The sequence below is a fragment of the Capricornis sumatraensis genome, chromosome X (genome assembly GCF_032405125.1).
Source record: "Capricornis sumatraensis isolate serow.1 chromosome X, serow.2, whole genome shotgun sequence".
Classification (NCBI taxonomy): Eukaryota; Metazoa; Chordata; class Mammalia; order Artiodactyla; family Bovidae; genus Capricornis; species Capricornis sumatraensis.
In genome coordinates, this window is record NC_091092.1 from 70292272 (window position 1) to 70315952 (window position 23681).

A 23681-nucleotide genomic window follows, 5' to 3' on the forward strand; every position below is an offset into this window, starting at 1 on the left:
CAAAAAATCATGTTCAAGACTACCCAGATAAGAAATAATGGAACTATAATTGAAATGCGTTTTTTTTTTTTAACTCCATTTTGCTTTTGTTCCTATTTTATTTTTAGTGATTATGATGTTATTATTTTTTAAGGAATCAAAGAAAGTTTTTGAGGGCAGGCGATTTTGATGTAGACATTTCTTACATCATGTGGCTGGAGTTTCTGTACAGTAAAATTTATTGAAGTTCCTTTAAAGATATTTGTTTTGGAGAACAGCAGCTGTGAATCAATTATATTCTTTCTAAGAATCAATGAGAGAGTCTATCTGAATACTCTGTTCTCCAGTGCAAGGAAGATTAGAATAAAGGTGAGGTCCCATTTGAAGGCTTCATTATTTAACACAAAGGAGATTAAAGTGATGACATTGAGGCTCTAACTAATCTCTTTGTTTTTCTCTTTTTATGCCTTCAATTAGTTTTGTAATCAGTTAATTGCACCTTTAAAATAAGGTACAAGTGTGCAATTTGCCCTCAAAGCCCCTAGGAGCTGCTATTAACCACTTGTGGGTGTGCTCAGTCTTTACACAATTAATTATAGTTATAAACTTGATGTGTATTAAAAAAAAAAAGTGTTCCAAAATTTGACAGTGAAATGGGCTTCTTTATGACTAAACTGGAGAAAAGCAGACTGACAAGAATAATAGACAGCATTTACATAGAATGCATTACTATACAAAGTGCTTTAAAAGACTTTGACATTTGATTTTCATTAAAAAAAAGAAAAAGAAAAACTTGTAAGGTGGCTTGTTTTATCATCATAATTTTTGAAATGGGGAAACAGAAGATTATAGAGTTGATGGAGTTTCCTCAGGCAAAAATGGGTAATGGAACACACAAAAAAAGTGTCTGTCTCCAAATTCTGACATTTTTACTCTAAAACACTGCTTCTCTCAGTTTTATTTTAAAAATCTCCAGTAAGCCTTTTGAAATCCTATTCATTCATGTATGTCTTTATTTACATAAGACGTTTTATTAAATTTGAAACCCAGACAAAATTTCTGGACTAAATAGAGAATACTCAAGGAAAACATGAAGAATTATAATATCAGTAGGTAGAAGAAAAAATGTTGAGGAAAATTTACTTTTTGTTTTGTGTTTCATACCTTATGTGTCCATAATAAATTTATCAAAAATAAGAAATTAATATTGGTAAAATACAGTAAAAAAATTATACTTAATTTGAAAATTACTTATTTATGCTATTTTTTTCCTTTGTTCTAGGATAAAATCATAGAACTACACACGAACTAGACTCTACACATGGACATCAGCAGATGGTCAAAACCAAAATCAGACTGATTATATTCTTTGCAGCCAAAGATGAAGAAGTTCAAGACAGTCAGCAAAAAGAAGACCAGGAGCTGACTGTGGCTCAGATCATGAACTCCTTACTACCAAATTCAGACATAAATTGGAGAAAGTAGGGAAAACCACTTGACCATTCAGGTATGACTTAAATTAAATCCCTAACGATTATACAGTGGAAGTGAGAAAAAGATTAAAGGGACTAGATCTGATAGACAGAGTGCCTGATGAACTATGGATGGTGGTTCGTGACATTGTACAGGAGACAGGGATCAAAACTATCCCCAAGAAAAAGAAATGCAAAAAAGACAAAATGGCTGTCTAGGGAGGCCTAACAAGTAGATGTGAAAAGAAGAGAAGCAAAAAGCAAAGGAGAAAAGGAAAGATATAAGCATCTGAATGCAGAGTTCCAAAGAATAGCAAGGAGAGATAAGAAAGCCTTCCTCAGTAATCAGAGCAAAGAAATAGAGGGAAAGAACAGAAATTGAAAGACTAGAGATCTCTTCAAGAAAATTAGAGATACCAAGGGAACTTTTCATGCAAAGATGGGCTCAATAAAGGAGATAAATCGTATGGACCTAACAGAAGCAGAAGATACTAAGAAGAGATTGCAAGATACCCCAAAGAACTGTACAAAAAAGATCTTCATGACTCATAATCACGATGGCATGACCATTCACCTAGAGCCAGACATCCTGGAATGGGAAGTCAAGTGGGCCTTAGGAAGCATCACTATGAACAAAGCTAGTGGAGGTGATGGAATTCCAGTTGAGCTATTTCAAATCCTGAAAGATGACACTGTGAAAGTGCTGCACTCAATATGCCAGCAAATTTGGAAAACTCAGCAGTGGCCACAGGACTGGAAAATGTCAGTTTTCATTCCATTCCCAAAGAAAGGCAATGCCAAAGAATGTTCCTCTAGCTATTAGTTGTTTAAGCCACTCCGGATGTTGTTTTTTGTTATAATAGCCCTCATAAATTTATACAGCTAATATAATTATAGTATTCAATAAATTGATTTAAATCTATAAATTTATACAATATTATTCTACAAATACAAGGTAGACTATATGTTTTGCTTCAAATTGTATAAAGAGGGAAATAAAAATAAAAACATTCTCATAAAAAAAAAAAAATACTGCACAATTACACTCATTTCACATGCGAGTAAAGTAATCCTCAAAATTCTCCAAGCTGGGCTTCAGCGATACATGAACGGTGAACTTTCAGATTTTCAAGCTGGATTTCAAAAAGGTAAACTTATTAGATATCAAGTTGCCAACATCGGCTGGATCAATGGAAAAGCAAGAGAGTTCCAGAAAAATATATATTTCTGCTTTATTGACTATGCCCAAGCATTTGACTGTGTAGATCACAATAAACTGGAAAATTCTGAAAGAGATGGAAATACCAGAACACCTGACCTGCCTCTGAGAAATCTGTATGCATGTCATGAAGCAACAGTTAGAACTGGACATGGAAGAGTAGACTGGTTCCAAATAGGAAAAGGAGTACATCAAGGTTGTATATTGAAGCCTGCTTATTTAACTTCTATGCAGAGTACATCATGAGAAATGCTGGGCTGGAGGAATCACAAGCTGGAATCAAGATTGTCAGGAGAAACATCAATAACCTCAGATATGCAGATGACACCACCCTTATGGCAAAAAGTTAAGAAGACCTAAAGAGCCTCTTGATGAAAGTGAAAGAGGAGAGTGAAAAAAGTGGCTTAAAAACCAACATTCAGAAAACAAAATCATGGCATCAAGTCCCATCAGTTCATGGTGACTGAACTGAAATCGAAAGGTTGTTGTTGAATCACGCAAAGACGCCGGGATTCTTGGCCCCCGGAGGAGAAGAATTCAACCTGGGGTCAGAGATGAGGCTTGATCACACAGAGCTTTTGTGTAATAAAGTTTTATTAAAGTATAAAGTAAATAGAGAAAGCTTCTGACACAGGCTTCAGTAGGAAGCAGAAAGAGTACCCCCCCCCCGCTAGTCTTCAGCTGGATGTTATATAGTCACTAGCAGTCTGTTAATGAAAAAAAGGAATGTCTTAAAACTCAGAATGGCACCAGGCCCCTCATCCATAAGATGCATTTTGGGATAAACTTGGCACCAAATGGTTCATCCTGGGCCATAAAATGATGAACTTGAATCTTGAAGAAGGGCAGATCACCATACAAGTAGTTTCATTTACATAGATTAGGGGAACAAAATCTGAGTATAACTGGTTTATCAAGTAAGTTCTGAGCCAAGAGGTGGAACACACTTGAAGACAGAGTTTGGGGTAAATACATAGTACATTAGCATAGCTTAAGATAAACATTTCCATAAGAGAAATGCATTGGTTATCTCTAGGTTTGAGAATAGTTAACTTCAGGTGAAACCAGGTGTCATTATGGCAACACAGTATTTTAAGAGAAACCTCTCTAAAAAGTAAGCTCTCTCTTTTAAATTTGTATAGAGAAGGAAAAAAAAAATATTGCTAGTTTGTTTCCTCCTGCCACTTAAGAGAGATAAAGTGTCTGACACTTGCAGTCTATTTCCTCCGTTTGGAGAACCCTGGCCTTCCTGCCTGTTGCCCTCTCCAAATGAAATGAAATGAGGGAACAATCCAGACTATCTCCCAAGACGTTTTATATTTCAAAAACAGTTCAGTTCAGTCACTCAGTCGTGTCCAACTCTATGTGACCCCATGAACAGCAGTACGCCAGGCCTCCCTGTCCATAACCAACTGCTGGAGTCTACTCAAACCCATGTCCATTGAGTCGGTGATGCCATCCAACCATCTCATCCTCTGTCGTCCCCTTCCTCTTCTGCCTTCAATCTTTCTCAGCATCAGGGTCTTTTCAAACGAGTCAGTTCTTTGCATTACGTGGCCAAAGTATTGTGGTTTCAGCTTCAGGGTCAGTACTTCACATGAACACTTAGGACTGAACTCCTTTAGAATAGACTGATTGGATCTCCTTGCAGTCAAAGGGACTCTCAAGAGTCTTCTCCAACAACACAGTTAAAAAGTATCAAGTATTTTGGCGCTCAGCTTTCTTTATAGTCCAAATCTCACATGCATGCATGAGTACTGGAAAAACAATAGACGAATAGACGGACCTTGTTGACAAAGTAATGACTCTGCTTTTTTTTTTAATTTTATTTAAAATTTATTTTATTTTATTTTTTTACTTTACAATACTGTATTGGTTTTGCCATACATTGACATGAATCCACCACAGGTGTACATGAGTTCCCAACCCTGAACCCCCCTCCCACCACCCTCCCCAAATCATCTCTCTGGGTCATCCCAGTGCACCAGCTCCAAGCATCCTGTATCCTGTATTGAACCTAGAATAGTGATTCGTTTCTGACATGATAGTATACATGTTTCAAAGCCATTCTCCCAAATCATCCCACCCTCTCCTTCTCCCACAGAGTCCAAAAGTCTGTTCTTTACATCTGTGTCTCTTTTGCTGTCTCGCATATAGGGTTATCATTACCATTTTTCTAAATTCCATATGTATATGTTAGTATACTGTATTGATGTTTTTTTCTTTCTGGCTTACTTCACTCTGTATAATTGGCTCCAGTTTCATCCACCTCATTAGAACAGATTCAAATGTATTCTTTTTAATGGCTGAGTAATACTCCATTGTGTATATGTACCACAGCTTTCTTACCCATTCATCTGCTGATGGACATCTAGATTGCTTCCATGTTCTGGCTATTATAAACACTGCTGTGATGAACATTGGGGTACATGTGTCTCTTTCAATTCTGTTTTCCTCCGTGTGTATGCCCAACAGTGGGATTGCTGGGTCATAAGGCAGTTCTATTTCCAGGATTTTAATGAATCTCCACACTGTTCCCCAAAGTGGCTGTACTAGTTTGCATTCCCACCCACCATAGTGTAAGAGGGTTCCCTTTTCTCCACACCCTCTCCAGCATTTACTGCTTGTAGACTTTAGGATTGCAGCCATTCAGACTGGTGTGAAACGGTACCTCATTGTGGTTTATATTTGCATTTCTCTGATGATGAGTGACGTTGAGCATCTTTTCATGTATTTGTTAGCCATCCGTATGTCTTCTTTGGAGAAATATCTATTTAGTTCTTTGGCCCATTTTTTGATTGGGTCGTTTATTTTTCTGTAATTGAGCTGCATATGTTGCTTGTATATTTTTGAGATTAGTTGTTTGTCAGTTGGTTCATTTGCTCTTATTTTCTCCCATTCAGAAGGCTGTCTTTTCACCTTGCTTATATTTTTCTTTGTTGTGCAGAAGCTTTTAATTTTAATTAGATCCCATTTGTTTATTTTGCTTTTATTTCCAGTATTCTGGGAGGTGAATCATAGAGGATCCTGCTGTGATTTATATTTGAGAGTGTTTTGCCTATGTTCTCCTGTAGGAGTTTTATAGTTTCTGGTCTTACATTTAGATTTTTAATCCATTTTGAGTTTATTTTTGTGAATGCTGTTAGAAAGTGTTCTAGTTTCATTCTTTTACAAGTGGTTGACCAGTTTTCCCAGCACCACTTGTTAAAGAGATTGTCTTTAATCCATTGTATATTCTTGCCTCCTGAAAAGTTATGACCAATCTAGATAGTATATTCAAAAGCAGAGATATTACTTTGCCAAATAAGGTCCGTCTAGTCCAGGCTATGTTTTGTCCTGTGGTCATGTATGGATGTGAGAGTTGGACTGTGAAGAGGCTGAGCGCCGAAGAATTGATGCTTTTGAACTGTGGTGTTGGAGAAGACTCTTGAGAGTCCCTTGGACTGCAAGGAGATCCAACCAGTCCATTCTGAAGGAGATCAGTCCTGGGTGTTCTTTGGAAGGAATGATGGGAAAGCTGAAGCTCCAGTCCTTTGGCCCCCTCATGTGAAGAGTTGACTCATTGGAAGAGTCTGATGCTGAGAGGGATTTGGGGCAGGAGGAGAAGTGGACAACCAAGGATGAGAAGGCTGGATGGCATCACTGACTTGATGGACGTGAGTCTGAGTGAACTCCGGGAGATGGTGATGGACAGGAAGTCCCGGCATGCTGCAATTCATGGGGTCGCAAAGAGTCGGACACGACTGAGCAACTGAACTGAACTAAACTGAACTTTGTCAATGATAACATGTCCATAGGTGTGTGGATTTATCTCTGGGCTTTCTATTTTGTTCCATTGATCTATATTTCTGTCTTTGTGCCAGTACCATACTGTCTTGATAACTGTAGCTTTGTAGTAGAGCCTGAAGTCAAGCAGGTTGATTCTTCCAGTTCCATTCTTCTTTCTCAAGATTGCTTTGGCTATTCGGGGTTTTTTGTATTTCCAAACAAATTGTGAAATTATGTGTTCTAGCTCTCTAAAAATACCCCTGGTAGCTTGATAGGGATTGCATTGAATCTGTAGATTGCTTTGGTAGTATACACATTTTCACTATATTGATTTTTTTCCAATCCATGAACATGGTATATTTCTCCATCAATTAGTGTCCTCTTTGATTTCTTTCATCAGTGTTTTATTGTTTTTTATGTGTAGGTCTTTAGTTTCTTTAGGTAGATATATTCCTAAGTATTTTATTCTTTTCGTTGCAATGGTGAATGGAATTGTTTCCCTAATTTGTTTTTCTGCTTTCTAATTATTAGTGTATAGGAATGCAAGGGATGTCTGTGTGTTGATTTTATATCCTGCAACTTTACTATATTCATTGATTAGCTCTAGTAATTTTCTGGTTGAGTCTTTAGCGTTTTCTATATAGAGGATCATGTCATCTGCAAACAGTGAAAGTTTTAATTCTTCTGTTCCACTTTGGATTCCTTTTACTTCTTTTTCTGCTCTGATTGCTGTGGCCAAAATTTCCAGAACTATGTTGAATAGTAGTGGTGAAAATGGGCACCCTTGTCTTGTTCCTGATTTTAGGGCAAATTCTTTCAATTTTTCATCATTGAGGATAGTGTTTGCTGTGGGTTTGTCATATATGGCTTTTATTATATTGAGGTAAGTTCCTTCTATTCCTGCTTTCTGGAGAGTTTTTATCATAAATGGATGTTGAATTTTGTCAAAGGCCTTCTCTGCATCTATTGAGATAATCATATGGCTTTTATTTTTCAATTTGTTAATGTGGTGAATTACATTGATTGATTTGCGGATATTGAAGAATACTTGCATCCCTGGCATAAAGCCCACTTGGTCATGGTGTATGACCTTTTTAATGTGTTGCTGAATTCTGATTGCTAGCATTTTGTTGAGTATTTTTGCATGTATGTTCATCAGTGATGTCAGCCTGTAGTTTTCTTTTTGTGTGGCATCTTTGTCAGGTTTTGATATTAGGGTGATGGTGGCCTCATAGAATGAGTTTAGAAGTTTACCTTCCTCTGCAATTTTCTGGAAGGGTTTAAGTAGGATAGATGTTAGCCCTTCTCGAAATTTTTGATAGAATTCAGCTGTGAAGCCGTCTGGACCTGGGCTTTTGCTTGCTGGAAGATTTCTGACTACGGTTTCAATTTCCATGCTTGTGATGAGTCTGTTAAGATTTTCTATTTCTTCCTGGTTTAGTTTTAGAAAGTTGTACTTTTCTAAGAATTTGTCCACTTCTTCCACGTTGTCCATTTTTTTGACATATAATTCCTAATTGTAGTCTCTTATGATCCTTTGTATTTCTGTGTTGTCTGTTGTGATCTCTCCATTTTAATTTCTAATTTTATTGATTTGATTTTTCTCTCTTTGTTTCTTGATGAGTCTGGCTAATGGTTTGTTGATTTTATTTATCCTTTCAAAGAACCAGCTTTTAGCTTTGTTGATTTTTGCTATTGTCTCTTTTGTTTCTTTTGCATTTATTTCTGCTCTAATTTTTATTTCTTTCCTTCTTCTAACCCTGGGGTTCTCTATTTCTTCCTTTTCTAGTTGTTTTAGGTGTAGAGTTAGGTTATTTATTCGACGTCTTTCTTGTTTCTTGAGGTATGCCTGTATTGCTATGAGCTTTCTCCTTAACACTGCTTTTATAGTGTCTCACAGGTTTTGGGTTGTTGTGTTTTCATTTTTATTCGTTTCTATACATATTTTGATTTCTTTATGATTGCTTCTGTGATTTGTTGTTTATTCAGAAGCGTGTTGTTCAGCCTCCATATGTTGGAAGTTTTAATAGTTTTTCCCCTGTAATTGAGATCTAATCTTAATGCATTATGGTCAGAGAAGGTACTTGGAATGATTTCAATTTTTTGAATTTATCAAGTCTAGATTTATGGCCCAGGATGTGATCTATCCTCAGAAGGTTCCGTGAGCACTTGAGAAAAAGGTGAAATTCATTGTTTTAGGGTGAAATCGCCTATAGATATCAACTAGGTCCAACTGGTCTATTGTATCATTTAAAGTTTGTGTTCTTTGTTAATTTTAGGTTTATTTGATCTGTCCATAGGTGTGAGTGGGGTATTAAAGTCTCCCACTATTATTATGTTATTGTTAATTTCCCCTTTCATACTTGTTAGCATTTGTCTTACATATTACAGTGCTCCTATGTGGGTGCATATATATTTATAATTGTTATATTTTCTTGGATTGATCCTTTGATCATTATGTAGTCACCTTCTTTGTCTCTTTTCACAGTCTTTGTTTTAAAGTGTATTTTATCTGACATGAGTATAGCTACTCCTGCTTTCTTTTGGTCTCTATTTGCATGGAATATCTTTTTCCTGCCCTTTAATTTCTGTCTGTATGTGTCCCTTGTTTTGAGATGGGTCTCTTGTACACAACATATATAGGCATCTTGTTTTTGTATCCATTCTTCCAGCCTTTGTCTTTTGGTTGGGGCATTCACCCCATTTACATTTAAGGTAATTATTGATAAGTTGATCCCGTTGCCATTTACTTTACTGTTTTGGGTTCGGGTTTATACACCCTTTTTGTGTTTCCTGTCTAGAGATTATCCTTTAGCAATTGTTGGAGACCTGGTTTGGTGGTGTTGAATTCTGTAAACTTTTGCTTGTCTGTAAAGCTTTTGATTTCTCCTTCATATTTGAATGAGATCCTTGCTGGGTACAGTAATCTGGGCTGTAGGTTATTTTCTTTCATCACTTTAAGTATGTCTTGCCATTCCCTCCTGGCCTGAAGTATTTCTATTGAATGATCAGCTGTTATCCTTATGGGATTCCCCTTGTGTGTTATTTGTTGTTTTTTTTTTTTTCCTTGCTGCTTTTAATATTTGTTCTTTATGTTTAATCTTTGTTAATTTGATTAATATGTGTCTTGTGGTGTTTTGCCTTGGGCTTATCCTGTTTGGAACTCTCTGAGTTTCTTGGACTTGGGTAATTATTTCCTTCCCCATTTTAGGGAAGTTTTCAACTATTATCTCCTCAAGTATTTTTTCATGGTCTTTCTTTTTGTCTTCTTCTGGAACTCCTATAATTCGAATGTTGGAGCATTTCATATTGTCCTGGAGGTCTCTGAGATTATCCTCATTTCTTTCAATTTGTTTTTCTTTTTTCCTCTCTGATTCATTTATTTCTACCATTCTATCTTCTATTTCACTAATCTTATCTTCCACCTCTGATATTCTATTTGTTGCTTCCAGAGTGTTTCTGATCTCATTTATTGCATTATTCATTATATATTGACTCTTTTTTATTTCTTCTAGGTCTTTGTTAAACCTTTCTTGCATGTTCTCAATCCTTGTCTCCAGACTACTTATCTTTGATTCCATTTTGATTTAAAGATTTTGGATCATTTTCACTATCATTATTTGGAATTCTTTCTCAGGTAGATTCCCTATCTCTTCCTCTTTTGTTTGGTGTGGTGGGCATTTCTCCTGTTCCTTTACCTGCTGAGTATTCCTCTGTCTCTTCATCTTGGTTATATTGCTGCGTTTGGGTGTCCTTTCTGTATTCTGGCAATTTGTGGAGTTCTCTTCATTATGGAGTTTCGTCACTGTGGGTGGCTTGTCAAGGTTTCTTGGTTAGGGAAGCTTGTGTCAGAGTTCTGGTGGGTGGAGCTGGATTTCTTCTCGCTGGAGTGCAATGAAGTGTCCAGTAATGAGTTATGAGATGTCTATTGTTTTGGAGTAACTTGAGCTGCCTGTACTTTGAAGCTCAGGGAGTGTGTTCCTGTGTTGCTGGAGAATTTGCATGGTATGTCTTGCTCTGGAGCTTGTTTTCCCTTGGGTGGTGCTTGGTTTCAGTGTAGGTGTGGAGGAGTTTGATGAGCTCCTATCTATTAATGTTCCCTGGAATCAGGAGTTCTCTGATGTTCTCAGGATTTGGACTTAAGTCTCCTGCTTCTGGTTTTCAGTTTTATTTTTACAGTAGCCTCAAGACTTCTCCATCTATACAACACGTATGATAAAACATCTAGGTTAGAAATGAAAAGTTTATCCACATTGAGGGACACCCAAAGAGGCTCACTGAGTTACATGGAGAAGAGAAGAGGGAGGGGGGTGTTAGAGGTGACTGGAATGAGATGAGGTGGGATCAGAAGAGGAGAGAGTGAGCTAGGCAGTAATCACTTCCTTATGTGTGCTCCACTGTCTAGACTGCTCAGAGATGTTCACAGAGTTATACAGAGAAGAGGAGATGGAGGAAGGAGGCAGAGGTAGCCAGGAGGGTAAAAGAGGGAAATGAAAAGGAGAGAACAGATCCAGCCAGTAAACAGTTCCCTAAGTGTTCTCCACTGTCGGGAACACACAGAGATTCATGGAGTTGGGTAGAGAAAAGAAGGAGGAAGGAGGAGACAGAGGCAACCTGGTGGAGAAAAAGGAGAGTTCAAAGGAGGAGAGAGTGGTCAAGCCAGTAATCTCACTCTCAAGTAAAAATGGGTACTGAAGATTGGATTTTTAAAGGTACATAATTGATAACAAATACCAAAAAGCAAATATTAAAAATCTAGAGTAGAGGTTGGATTTTCAAAAATACAATATTAAAGAAAAGACGAAGAAGAAAGAAAAAAAAAAAAAGCAAAGTCACATGAATTATTTAAAAAACCCACTATATATATATATATATATATATATATATATGGTGTTTGCTTTAAGGACTTAAAAATTAAAAAAAAAATGCTAAAATGAAATTTTAAAAAGGAGAAAAAACAAAGCAAACAAACAAAAAAAGAATGATCATAAAAATAGTAAAGGTAAATCTGGGACTTCTCTGGTGGTGTTGTGGGCAGTGTGGGTCAGATCATTTTCGGATAGTTCCTTGGTCTGGCTTATATTTCTTAAGATCTATACTTCCAAGGCGGTTCCCTCTGTTTTTGTTTCTTCTGTTTGCTGGTATCTTCAGTGTCTGTTTTCCACCATGACACAAGGGGGATGGTGGTGTAAACTTATTTTTTTTCTTTTTTAGGCTCACTTGTTCAGTTGTGCTGTGGGGAGGGAGGGATGCTGCAAACAAATAACACTGGCGTGTGTTCGTAGTGTCTCAGCCCCACTAGGCCTGTCCCCACTCATGGCGCACACTGCTCAGGCTCTAGGTTGCTCTGCTGGGAACCATATGAGGCTGGCCCTGGGCTGCATGCACTTCCCCGGTCTAAGCCGCTCAAGCTCAGGCACTCATGTAGTCCTCAGAGGTGCAGACTTGGTTGGGCCTGTGTTTTGTGCCCTTCCCAGGTCCGAGTAGCTCGGGTGTTTGGCGAGCACAGTTGCTGCAACTTATCGCCTTTCCCGACCCTGCTGCTCAGTTTTCTGGGTGTACAACTGGCACCCCTTATTAGGCAGAGGGTGACTGTCCAGAACCCCAAGAAGTGTTAGTTAGCAAAGATGCTTGCTTGCAGTTTGGAAGTTTTTCTGGGGCTGTGATTGCCCCCTTCCTGCCCTTCTGGCTCTGGCTGCCTGTCACCAGAGAGGGATGGTCTGCAGTGGGCTAATTCTGTTCCATCCTTTGTTCTGTGCACAGTCCTGGTGGTGTCTTATGTTAGAGCTTTTTGCGTGATAGCTATCCCACAATCTGGTTTGCTAGCCCAAGTTAGTTGGCTCTGGTTACGATCAGGGCATTCTGGACCGATTCTTGAAAAGCACTGCAGCCCACGCCTCTCTGCCCAGCCCTCCCTTGCTAGTGGCAGATGCAGGCGTCTGCTGCTGCTTCTCTGCTGGGGGAGTTACTGGTGGGCTCGTAATCTGTTGCTTTTAATTATTTATTTTTCCTCCCTGTTATGTTGCCCTCTGTGCTTCCAAGGCTTGCCACAGACTCGGCTGCAAGAGTGTTTCCTGGTGTTTGGAAACTTCTCTTTTTAAGACTTCCTTCCCAGGGTGGAGCTCCCTCCCTACCTCTTTTGTCTCTTTTTTTCCATCTTTTAGATTTTTCCTACCTGTTTTTTAAGACAATGATCTGCTTTTCTGGGTGCCTGATGTCCTCTGCCAGCATTCAGAAGTTGTTTTGTGAAGTTTACTCAGCGTTGAAATGTTCTTTTGATGAATTTGTGAGGGAGAAAGTGGTCTCCCCATCCTATTCCTCCGCCATCTTCTCCTTCCTCTCCATGACTGCTTTTTAATATGCTGCCTAGGTTGGTTATAATTTTCCTTCTAAGGAGTAAGCATCTTTTAATTTCATGGCTGCCATCACTATCTGCAGTGATTTGGGAGCCCCCCTAAATAAAGTATGACACTGTTTCCACTGTTTCCCCATCTATTTTGCATGAAATGATGGGACTACATGCCATGATCTTAGTTTTCTGAATGTTGAGCTTTAAGCCAACGTTTTCATTCTCCTCTTTCACTTTCATCAAGAGGCTCTTTAGTTCTTCTTAACTTTCTTCCATAAGGATGGTGTCATCTGCACATCTGAGGTTATTGGTATTTCTACTGGCAATCTTGATTCCAGTTTGTGCTTCCTCCAGCCCAGTGTTCCTCATGATGTACTCTGCATATAAGTTAAACAAGCAGGTTGATAATATACACCCTTAATGTACTCCTTTTCCTATTTAGAACCAGTCTGTTCTTCCATGTTCAGTTCTAACTGTTGCTTCCTGATCTTCATACAGGTTTCTCAACAGGCAGGTGAGGTGGTCTTGTATTCCCATTTCTTTTACAATTTTGCACAGTTTGTTGTGATACACACAGTCTTTGGCATAGTCACTAAAGTAGAAATAGATATTTTTCTGGAACTCTCTTGTTTTTTTGATGATCCAGCACATGTTGGTGATTTGATCTGCTTCCTCTGCTTTTTCTAAAACCAGCTTGAAAATCTGGAAGTTCACATTTCACGTATTACTGAAGCCCCTTTTGGAGAATTTTGAGCATTACTTTACTTGCATGTGAAATGAGCATTTTTATGGTAGTTTGAACATTCTTTGCATTGCCTTTCTTTGGAATTGGAATGAAAACTGACCTTGTCCAGTTTTGTGGACACTACTGAGTTTTCCAAATTTGCTGACATATTGAGTGTAGCACATTCACAGCATATTTTTTTAGAATTTGAAATAGCTCAACTGGAAGTACATCACCTCCAGTAGCTTTGTTTGAGGGATGCTTCCTAAAGGCCCACTTGATTTCCCATCCCAGGATGTCTGGCTCTAAGTGAGTGTGAGTGATCACACCATTGTGATTATCTTGGTCATGAAGATCTTATTTTGTACATTTCTTCTGTGTATCCTTGCCACCTCTTCTTAATATCTTCTGCTTCTCTTCGGTCCATACCATTTCTGTCCTTTATTGAGCCTATCTTTGCATCAGATGTTCCCTTGGTGTCCCTAATTTTCTTGAAGAGATCTCTAGTCTTTCCCATTCTATTGTTTTCCTCCATTTCTTTGCCTTGATCACTGAGGAAGGCTTTCTTATCTCTCCTTGGTATTCTCTGGAACTGTGTATTCAAATGGGTATATCTTTCCTTTGCTTTTTGCTTCTCTTCTTTTCACTTCTATTTGTAAGGCCTCCTGAAATAGCCATTTTGCTTTTTCGCACTTATTTTTTTGGGATGGTCTTGATTCCTGTCTCCTGTGCAATATCATGAACCTCTCTCCATAGTTCATCAGGAACTCTGTCTATCAGATTTAGTCCCCTAAATCTATGTCTCACTTACACTGTATAGTCATAAAGGATTTGATTTAGGTTATATCTGAATGGTCTGGTGGTTTTCCCTACTTTCTTCAATTTATGTCTGAATTTGGAAATAAGGAGTTCATGATCTGAGCCACGGTAAGGTCCCAGTCTTGTTTTTGCTGACTGTATAGAGGTTCTCCACCTTTGACTGCAAATAATATAATGAATGTGATTTCAATGTTGACCATCTGGTGATGTCCATGTGTAGAGTCTTCTCTTGTGTTGTTGGAAGATGGTGTTTGCTATGACTAGTACATTCTTTTGGCAGAACTCTATTAGCCTTTGCCCTGCTTCATTCTGTACTCAGAGGCCAAATTTGCCTGTTACTCTAGGTGTTCCCTGACTTCCTACTTTTGTATTCCAGTCCCCTATAATGAAGAGGACATCTTTTTTGGGGTGTTAATTCTTGAAAGTCTTGTAGGTCTCCATAGAGCCGTTCAACTTCAGCTTTTCAGCATTATTGGTCGGAGTGTAGATTTGGATTACTGTGATATTAAATGGTTTTTCTTGGAAACGAACAGAGATCATTCTGTCGTTTTTGAGATTTCATCCAAATACTGCATTTCGGACTCTTTTATTGACTATGATGACTACTCATTTATTCTAAGGGATCCCTGCCCACAGTAGTAGATATAATGGTTATCTGAGTTAAATTCACCCATTTCAGTCCATCTTAGTTCGCTGATTTCTAGAATGTCGACGTTCACTCTTGCCATCTCCTGCTTGACCACTTCCAATTTGCCTTGATTCTTGGACCTAACATTCCAGGTTCCTATGCAATATTGCTCTTTACAGCATTAAACTTTGCTTCTATCACCAGTCACATCCACAGCTGGGTGTTGTTTTTTCTTTGGCTTCATCCCTTCATTCTTTTTGGAGTTATTTCTCCACTGATATCCAGTAGCATATTGGATACCTACCGACCTGGAGAGTTCTTCTTTCAATATCCTTTCATTTTGCCTTTTCATACTGTTCATGGGGTTCTCAAGGCAAGAATACTGAAGTAGTTTGCCATTCCCTTCTCCAGTAGACCACATTCTATATGACCTCTCCACCATGACATGTCCTGGCTGGCCCTACATGGCATGGCTTAGTTTCATTGAGTTAGGCAAAGCTGTACTTAGTTTTCTTTAATCTATGATATATTCTCTGTATTTAGTTATTTATGATTACCTTTCAATTTTGAAAGTACTTTGTAGAATATTGCTTTTTAATTTTGTTTGACTTTTTCTCATAATTATATTAGGATTTTTAATTTTGGGGAAAAATATGCAGATATAATGCTTGTAATATTAACATCGATCATTTTTTACAATGATGTCTGTCAGGTTTCCCTTCTGTGAAATTATTATTTTCTTTTTTGTCTTTTACTCTTTGAAAGCAAGTAACTAAGTTCTTCCTCCACTTGAGGCGAACAATTAATCTCTGTTTCCTAGAGGAAGGAGAATCAAATAATTTTTAGACATATTAAAACCATCCATAAATATTAAATATTTTGAGAAAATGTTTTAAGACTACAAAAATATTGTTTCTCCTTAAAGTTTTACCTGTAATTTTTAGCATCCATTAATGGATTTTGCCTGCAGAAACAATTATTTGTGGTGTCTTAGCATCATTTTTCTCATTTACTTATTTTCAAGTTAGTGTTTGAATTTTTTGTAAAGATTTACTCCTTATCCATTTAATCACTTCTTTACACTATAGACTTGAAAATATTTATGTTATTCTTCATATTATAATACAATACTATTGTTATTTGTTTTGTAGCTCAAATTTTCCATCTTTGGCCATTGGGAGCTGTTTCACTTTGATATCTGTGTTCTTTTGAAGAACAATCAAATTGGTACTTATGGAAATCTTTCCTATGAAAAAGGCTGAGGAGAAGCTGTCAGATGTAATTATTCAGGAGTGTGATGTCATAAAAATGAAAGAATTTCATAGTATTTGACAAACATAGCCAAATGCAGGAAGACATCCAGAAAGATAATGTGTAAAAAGCAGCTATTGGGTTTGACAAAACCCATTGGTCAGTGACTTTGGTGAATGTAGTGAAGGGGACAGAAACAAATTGAAATTGATTACAATAATGGAAATGAAGAAACAACAAGAATAACACATATTAAGATGAGAAGAAATGGATGGCTAAAATTTGTCTTTATATATAAATACTCACCATATAGTGACATAGCTTCACTAGAGGAGAATTTATAAGATGGTAGAACTTTATATAAATTCATAACTGAAAAGGAAGTAGAAGAAGAGAGGCTGATTTTCTGAGGGAAATATAAGTTAGATCATAGAACATGGTCTAAGATTTTCAGGGGATATAGAAGAAGCAGGTTTGATCCCTGGGTGAGGAAGACCTGGAGGAGAGCATGGAAATCCTCTCCAGTATTCTTGCCTGGATAATCCCATGGACAGAAGAGCCTGGCGGGCTACAGTCCATGGGTCAGAAAGAGCTGGACATGACTGAAATGACTGAGCACGCTTGCAAGCATGGATTTTAACAACTGCAAATGCAGTTTTATGGTGGCAGGATAACATGGTGGTGGCAGCCTGGGAAGTGGCTTCACAGAGATCATGGAGGCAGGAGCAGAGTAGTGACCAGAGCCCCCAGTTTCCAGCATGAAGCCAGAGGAGAGGAAAGGCTGGGGTCAGAATTCAGCTTCAAGGTGGTCAGAGGGTCCTGGAAAGCATATCGGCCCCAGGGTGGCCAGTGGCTACAGAGACTGGGGAGCCTTCCATTCTGGGCATCCTCCAACATTGACTCCAGCCTCCCTTGGAGCACCTTCCCAGCCACTCCAGCAGAGCCTTTGCCATGAACCTGGGTCACACGTTAACCAATACCAAACAGCCAGTGAAGGCTTACACACTTAACAAGGACAAGCAGTGAGACAACCAGGGCTCCAGGCATGCCATCCATCTATGTGGGGCAGGTGAAAGGCATGGTCCTGCTAGTTAGGACCTAACGAAACACGGTCTACTGGAGAGGGAATGGCAAACCACTTCAATATTCTTGCCTTGAGAGTCCCAGTGAACAGTATGGAAAGGCAAAAAGATGAATCCACCAGGTGTCTAGGTGTCCAATATACTACTGGGGAAGAGTGGAGAAATAGGTACAGAAAGAATAAGAGGTTGATCCAAAGCATAAAAACTGCCCAGTTGTGATTGTGCCTGGTGGTTAAAGTGAAGTTCAATGCTGTAAAGAACAATATTGAATAGGAACCTGGAATGCTAAGTCTATGAATCAAGGTAAATTGGATGTGGTCAAACAGAAGATGGCAAGGGTGAACATTGACATTTTAGGAATCAGTGAACTAAAATGGACAGGAATGGATGAACATTGTGGGCAATAATCCCTTATAAAGAATGAAGTAGCTCTCATAATCAATAAGTGTCTGAAATGTTGTACTTGGTTGCAATCTCAAAAATGCCACAATTATCTTGGTTCGTCTCCAAGGCAAATCGTGCAACATCACGGTAATCTAAGTCTATGCCCCAACCATTAGGTGGAAGAAGATGAAGTTGAGAGATTCTATGAAGACCTACAAGAACTAAGTTCCAAGGACTAACATGGAATCAAGACTGACAGGAGAAATATCAACAATTTTAGATATGCAGATGATATCACATTAATAGCAGAAAGTGAAGAGGAACTAACACCAAGTTCAGTTCAGTTCAGTTGCTCAGTCATGCCCTATTCTTTGTGACCCCATGTGGTACAGCACACCAGGCTTTGCTGTCTGTCACCAACTGCCAGAGCTTACTCAAATTCATGTCCATCAAGTCGGAGATGCCATCCAATCATCTTATCCTCTTTTATCCCCTTCTCTCCAATGACTATTCAGGACTGATATCCTTTAGGATGGACTGGTTGTATCTCCTTGAAGTCCAAGAGACTCTCAGGAGTCTTCTTCAGCACCACGGTCCAAAAGCATCAATTATTCAGCACTCAGTTTTCTTTATAGTTCAACTCCCTCATCCATACATGACTACTGGAAAAAACATAGCTTTGACTAGATGGAGCTTTGTTGGAAAAAGTAATGTCTCTGCTTTTTAATATGTTGTCTAGGTTAGTCATAGTTTTTCTTCCAAGGAGCAAGTGTCTTTTAATTTCATGGCTGCAGTTACCATCTTCAGTGATTTTGGATCCCAAGAAAATAAAGTCTGTCACTGTTTCCATTGTTTCCCCATCTTTTTGCCATGAAGTGATGGGACCAGATGCCATGATCTTAGGTTTTTGAATTCTGAGTTTTAAGCCAACTTTTCCATTCTTCTCTTTCACTTACATCAAGAGGCTCTTCAGTTCCTCTTGCCTTTCTCCCATAAGTTTAGTGTCATCTGCATTTATTGACATTTCTCCCACAATTTTGATTCCAGATTGTGCTTCATCCATGTGGTATTTCACATGATGTACTCTACATACAAATTAAATAAGCAGGATAAAAATATACAGCCTTGATGTACTCCTTTCCCTATTTGGAACCAATTTGTTGTTCCATGTCTGGTTCTAAGTATTGCTTCTTGATCTGCAAGAATTAACACCAAAAAAAAAAAAAATGTCCTTTTCACCATAGGTAACTGGAATGTAAAAGAAGGAAGTCAAGAGATACCTGTGTTAACAGGCAAACTTGGCCTTGGATTACAAAATGAAGCAGGGCAAAGGCTAATAGAGTTTTGCCAATAGAACACACTGTTCATAGCAAACACCCTGTTCCAACAACACAAGAGATGATTCTACACATGGACATCATCAGATGGTCAATACCAAAATCAGACTTATTATATTTTTTGCAACCAAAGATAGAGAAGCTTTATACAGTGACCAAAAACAAGACTGGGACCTGACTGGCTCAGATCATGAGCTCCTTACTGCAAAATTCAGGTTCAAATTGAAAAAAAAATAGGGAAAACCTCTTTGCCATTCAGATATTACCTAAATTAAATCCCTTATGATTATACAATGACGGTGATGAATAAACTCAAGGGACTAGATCTGGTAGACAGAGTGCCTGCAAAACTATGGATGGAGGTTCATAACTTTGTACAGGTAGTGGTGACCAAAATCATCCACAAGCAAAAAGAAATGCAGAAAGGTTGCCTGAGGAAGCCTCACACATAGCTGAGAAAAGAAGAAAAGTCAAAGGCAAAAGATAAAGGGAAAGAAATATATACCCAACTGAAGACACAGTTTCAGAGACTAGCAAGGAGAGATAAGAAAGCCTTCGTAAGTGAATAATGCAAATAATAGAGGAAAACAATAGAATGTAAACTACTAGAGAGTACTCTTGCCTGGGAAATCCCATGGACGGAGGTGCCTGATAGGCTACTGTCCATGGGGTCGCTAAGGGCGACTTCACTTTCATGCATTGGAGAAGGAAATGGCAACCCATTCCAGTGTTCTTGCCTAGAGAATCCCAGGGACAGTGGAGCCTGGTGGGCTTCCATCTATGGGGTCACACAGAGTCAGACACTACTGACGCGACTTAGCAGCAGCAGCAGCAGCAGAGATCTCTTTAAGAAAACTGCAGATATCAAGGGAACGTTTCATTCAAAGATAGGCACAATAAAGGACAAGAATGGCAAAGAAATAACAGAAGCAAAAAATATTAAGGAGAGGTGGCAAAAATACACAGAAGAACTGTACAAAAAAATCTTAATGACCCAGATAATCATGAATGTGTACTACTCATCTTGCACCAGACATCCTGGAGTGTGAAGTCAAGTGGGCTTTAGAAATCATTACTACCAAAAAGCTAGTGGAGGTGATGGATTTCCAGCTGAGTTATATACAATTATAAAAGTGAGGCTATTAAAGTGCTTCACTCTATATGCCAGAAAATTTGGAGGTCAAACCAGTCAATCCTAAAGGAAATCAACTCTGAATATTCACTGGAAGTACTGATGTTGAAGTTGAAACTCCAATATTTTGGCTACCTGATAGGAAGAGCCAACTCATTGGAAAAGACCCTGATGCTCAGAAAAAATGAGGGCAAGAGGAAAAGTGGGTGGCAGGGGATGAGATGGTTAGATGGCATCTCTGATTTAACGGACAACAGTTTGAGCAAATTCAGGGAGATCGAGAAGGACAGGGAAGCCTAGCATGTTGCAGTTCATGGGATCACAAATAGTCGGACATGACTTGGCAACTAAATAACAAAAACAACAAATGCACAGATTGTTGCTAATTATATCTGATGGCATTCGTTTTCAGTGAAATAATAGTTAAGGGCATATGTTGTAAAGGAGGACACATGTTAAGAAGAAAACCTCAGAAATTCTTATAATGTTGAGAAAAATCTCATGTAGGTGAGATAGAAAAGCAGATCCTTTTCAATCAGCATTCACCTGAGACCTCATGTCTTACCAAAATTTTGATGATGGCTTAATGTGAGACTCTGAGTAAAAGGACCTAACCAAAGAATGTCTAGATTCCTGAATCACAGATAAATTAAATCTCTCTCTCTCTCTCTCTCTCTCTCTCTCTCTCTCTCTCTCTCTCTCTCTCTCTCTCTCTCTCTCTCTCTTTAACTTCTAATAGGTAACTAACTACTTGGACAGAGCAGCTTTTTTAGACTTGAGAGAAATTTCTGGGGAGCCATACAGCTAAAAGCTGTCAGTGGCAGACCTGGAAGCTGAGGAAATAAGAGCCATGTTTTGAAGGAAGCATCTAGGTAGAGCATCACAACATACTTGATATCAAGATATTGGTATTCAAGAGAATAGAAGGCACATAAATATGCAGAAAGCAACTTGAGTAAGAGAATCTGAAGTGGATAAGAAGTGAGCTTAATTGTAATTAGAGAATTAAATAAATTATGAGCATTTGATTTAAGATAGATATAGTCTTCTTCATTGATGATATTGTCTAGGAATAAAAAACAATTGACTGCAGATAAAAGCTGTTAACAAGACTTTGCAAATTTCAGTGCATGTGTGAGAGAAGTGAGGAATAAACAGTTGAAGAGAAAAAGATTGTATAGACAGGTAGTATATCTCAAAAGAGAATGAGCCTCTTAAATAGTGTAAAATTAATAAGGTCTTAAATTTAAAGTAATCCTGAGATGGTAAAAAAAAAAAAAAAAGTTAATGCATTTCCTAGCCCCATGATATAGATGAATGATTGGATTCATTCAAGAACATTGCATAAAAAGCACTGTCGAGAAGGAAAAACATATTTATATTTTCAGTTGAGGTAAGGAAATGAAGAAAGGCTCTGCATAAAGAGCAGTGCTTAGGTGTTTTTTGTTGTTGTTGTTTTGTTTTGTTTTTTGTTTTTTCTTCAAAAGCTTGTGTTTGTGTGTGTGTGTTTTAATGAGAGTGTAGATGGTGGCAGGTGCTTATGATTACTGGGAGAAGCCAGAAGTATAGATATGAGTTTGGAAGACTCTAGGAAATTTAAGAGTAACTTTCATAAAAGTACAGGGATGAAAGACTTAGATGAAATGGATTAATCTCCCCGAATCCCAAATTTAGGACAACTGTTTCAGCATTTGCATTCAGAAAACTGAGATCATGGCATCTGGTCCCATCACTTCTTGGGAAATAGATGGGGAAACAGTGGAAACAGTGTCATACTTTATTTTCCTGGGCTCAAAAATCACTGCAGATGGTGACTGCAGCCATGAAATTAAAAGGCTTGTTCCTTGGAAGAAAAGTTACGGCCAACCTAAACAGCATATTAAAATTCAGAGACATTACTTTATCAACAAAAGTCCGTCTAGCCAAAGCTATGGTTTTCCAGTAGTCATATATGGATGTGAGAGTTGGACTATAAAGAAAGCTGAATGCCAAAAAATCCATGCTTTTGAACAGTGGTGTTGGAGAAGACTCTTGAGAGTCCCTTGGACTGCAAAGAGATCCAAACAGTCCATCCTAAAGGAATCAGTCCTGAATATACATTGGAAGGACTGATGCTGAATCTGAAAGTCCAATACTTTGGCCAGCCAATGCGAAGAACTGACTCATTGGAAAAAAACCTGATGCTGGGAAAGATTGAAGGCAGGAGGAGAAGGGGATGACAGAGGATGAGATGGTTGGATGGCATCACCGACATGATGGGCATTAGTTTCATTAGGCTCCTTGTGTTGGTGATGGACAGTGAAGCCTGGCATGCTACAGTCCATGGGGTCTCATAGAGTCAGACACAACTAAGTGACTGAACTGAACTGAACTGATATTTTCTTTTAACCATATTTATCTGAAAATACCCAGAGGAAGTACTCAGGAGACTAGTTCTGGAATTGTCCTCTCTGGATACCCACATTCTGAATAACAGTAATATTCCAGTAACTTAATGCCTTTTTCCAGTATGTAATAGCAGTAATATAAAGGGAATAGTACTGAAAACCTCTATACTCCATTATTTTCTGCTTACATTTTTCTTCCCACCAAAAATATGCTGGTGTGTGCATGTGTATGTGTATGCATTGCTTGAATTTAAGAGGTCAAGAAGTGGTCCATACTTAGGAGATTTGGGCACCCACTTTTCATGACACTGGTGACATTGAATTTTGGTCCATTTTCAAAGTGACCCAAAACCTGCGAGTTTTGAGTAAGGTACAAAACAAGAGAAGACTCTGTAACAGGTTCATGTTGCTTTACAAGCTATTTTGCTGCTTGGGCCATAGGGACTTAATGTTGCTTGAAGTTTCAGTGGCTGCTGTTTAGAGCATTTGGCAGACCTCATAGGTAAATTGTAGTGCAGGTCCATAGATTTTCAGAGAAAAGCTTTGCTATCTTCTCTGGATAACTATTTTCATCTTGAGAAACAGCTTTTAGTTGGCTACTAGCCCTTTGTACAGAAAGAACACTTAAACATGCCCCCCCGCCAATTACCATGTGACCTGAGCTGCTCACCATGAATTGGATTTTATCTGCCCCAACAAGTTATAAACTTTGATGTGCACAGCAGCCATCCATTAACAAATGGAAGTGATACATACATAATCAGGCCTGAGCAGGCCCTGAAGGCAGAAGTGAATTGTTTGAAATTACTCTAATATAATGGGCCCTACTCTTGGCACCAGAATCTGCATTAGTCAGGGTTCTCCAGAGAAAAAGAGTCAGCATGCAATGTGTGTATATATTATATTACACACACACATACACAGATACACATATGCATATATACATATATATATATACATATATGCCTGAGATTTATATACAAAGAAGCTATATTATGCAATTATGGAGTTAGAGATCTGTAGCTTGAGACCCAGGGGGTGTCAATGGTAGAGTTCCTGTCTGAGTTTAAAGGCCTGAGAACCAGGAGAGCTAATGGTACAAATTCCAGTCTGAGTCAGAGTCTGAAGACAAGAGAATATAGATGTCTCA

The 23681-nt window shown here is 38.4% G+C and overlaps 1 pseudogene; it reads left to right on the plus strand.

Moving 5' to 3' along the window:
* The first annotated feature begins 2556 nt into the window (after positions 1-2556).
* LOC138071747 (ubiquitin carboxyl-terminal hydrolase 44-like) overlaps positions 2557-23681 on the plus strand; it is a 199240-nt pseudogene continuing 178115 nt past the window's right edge.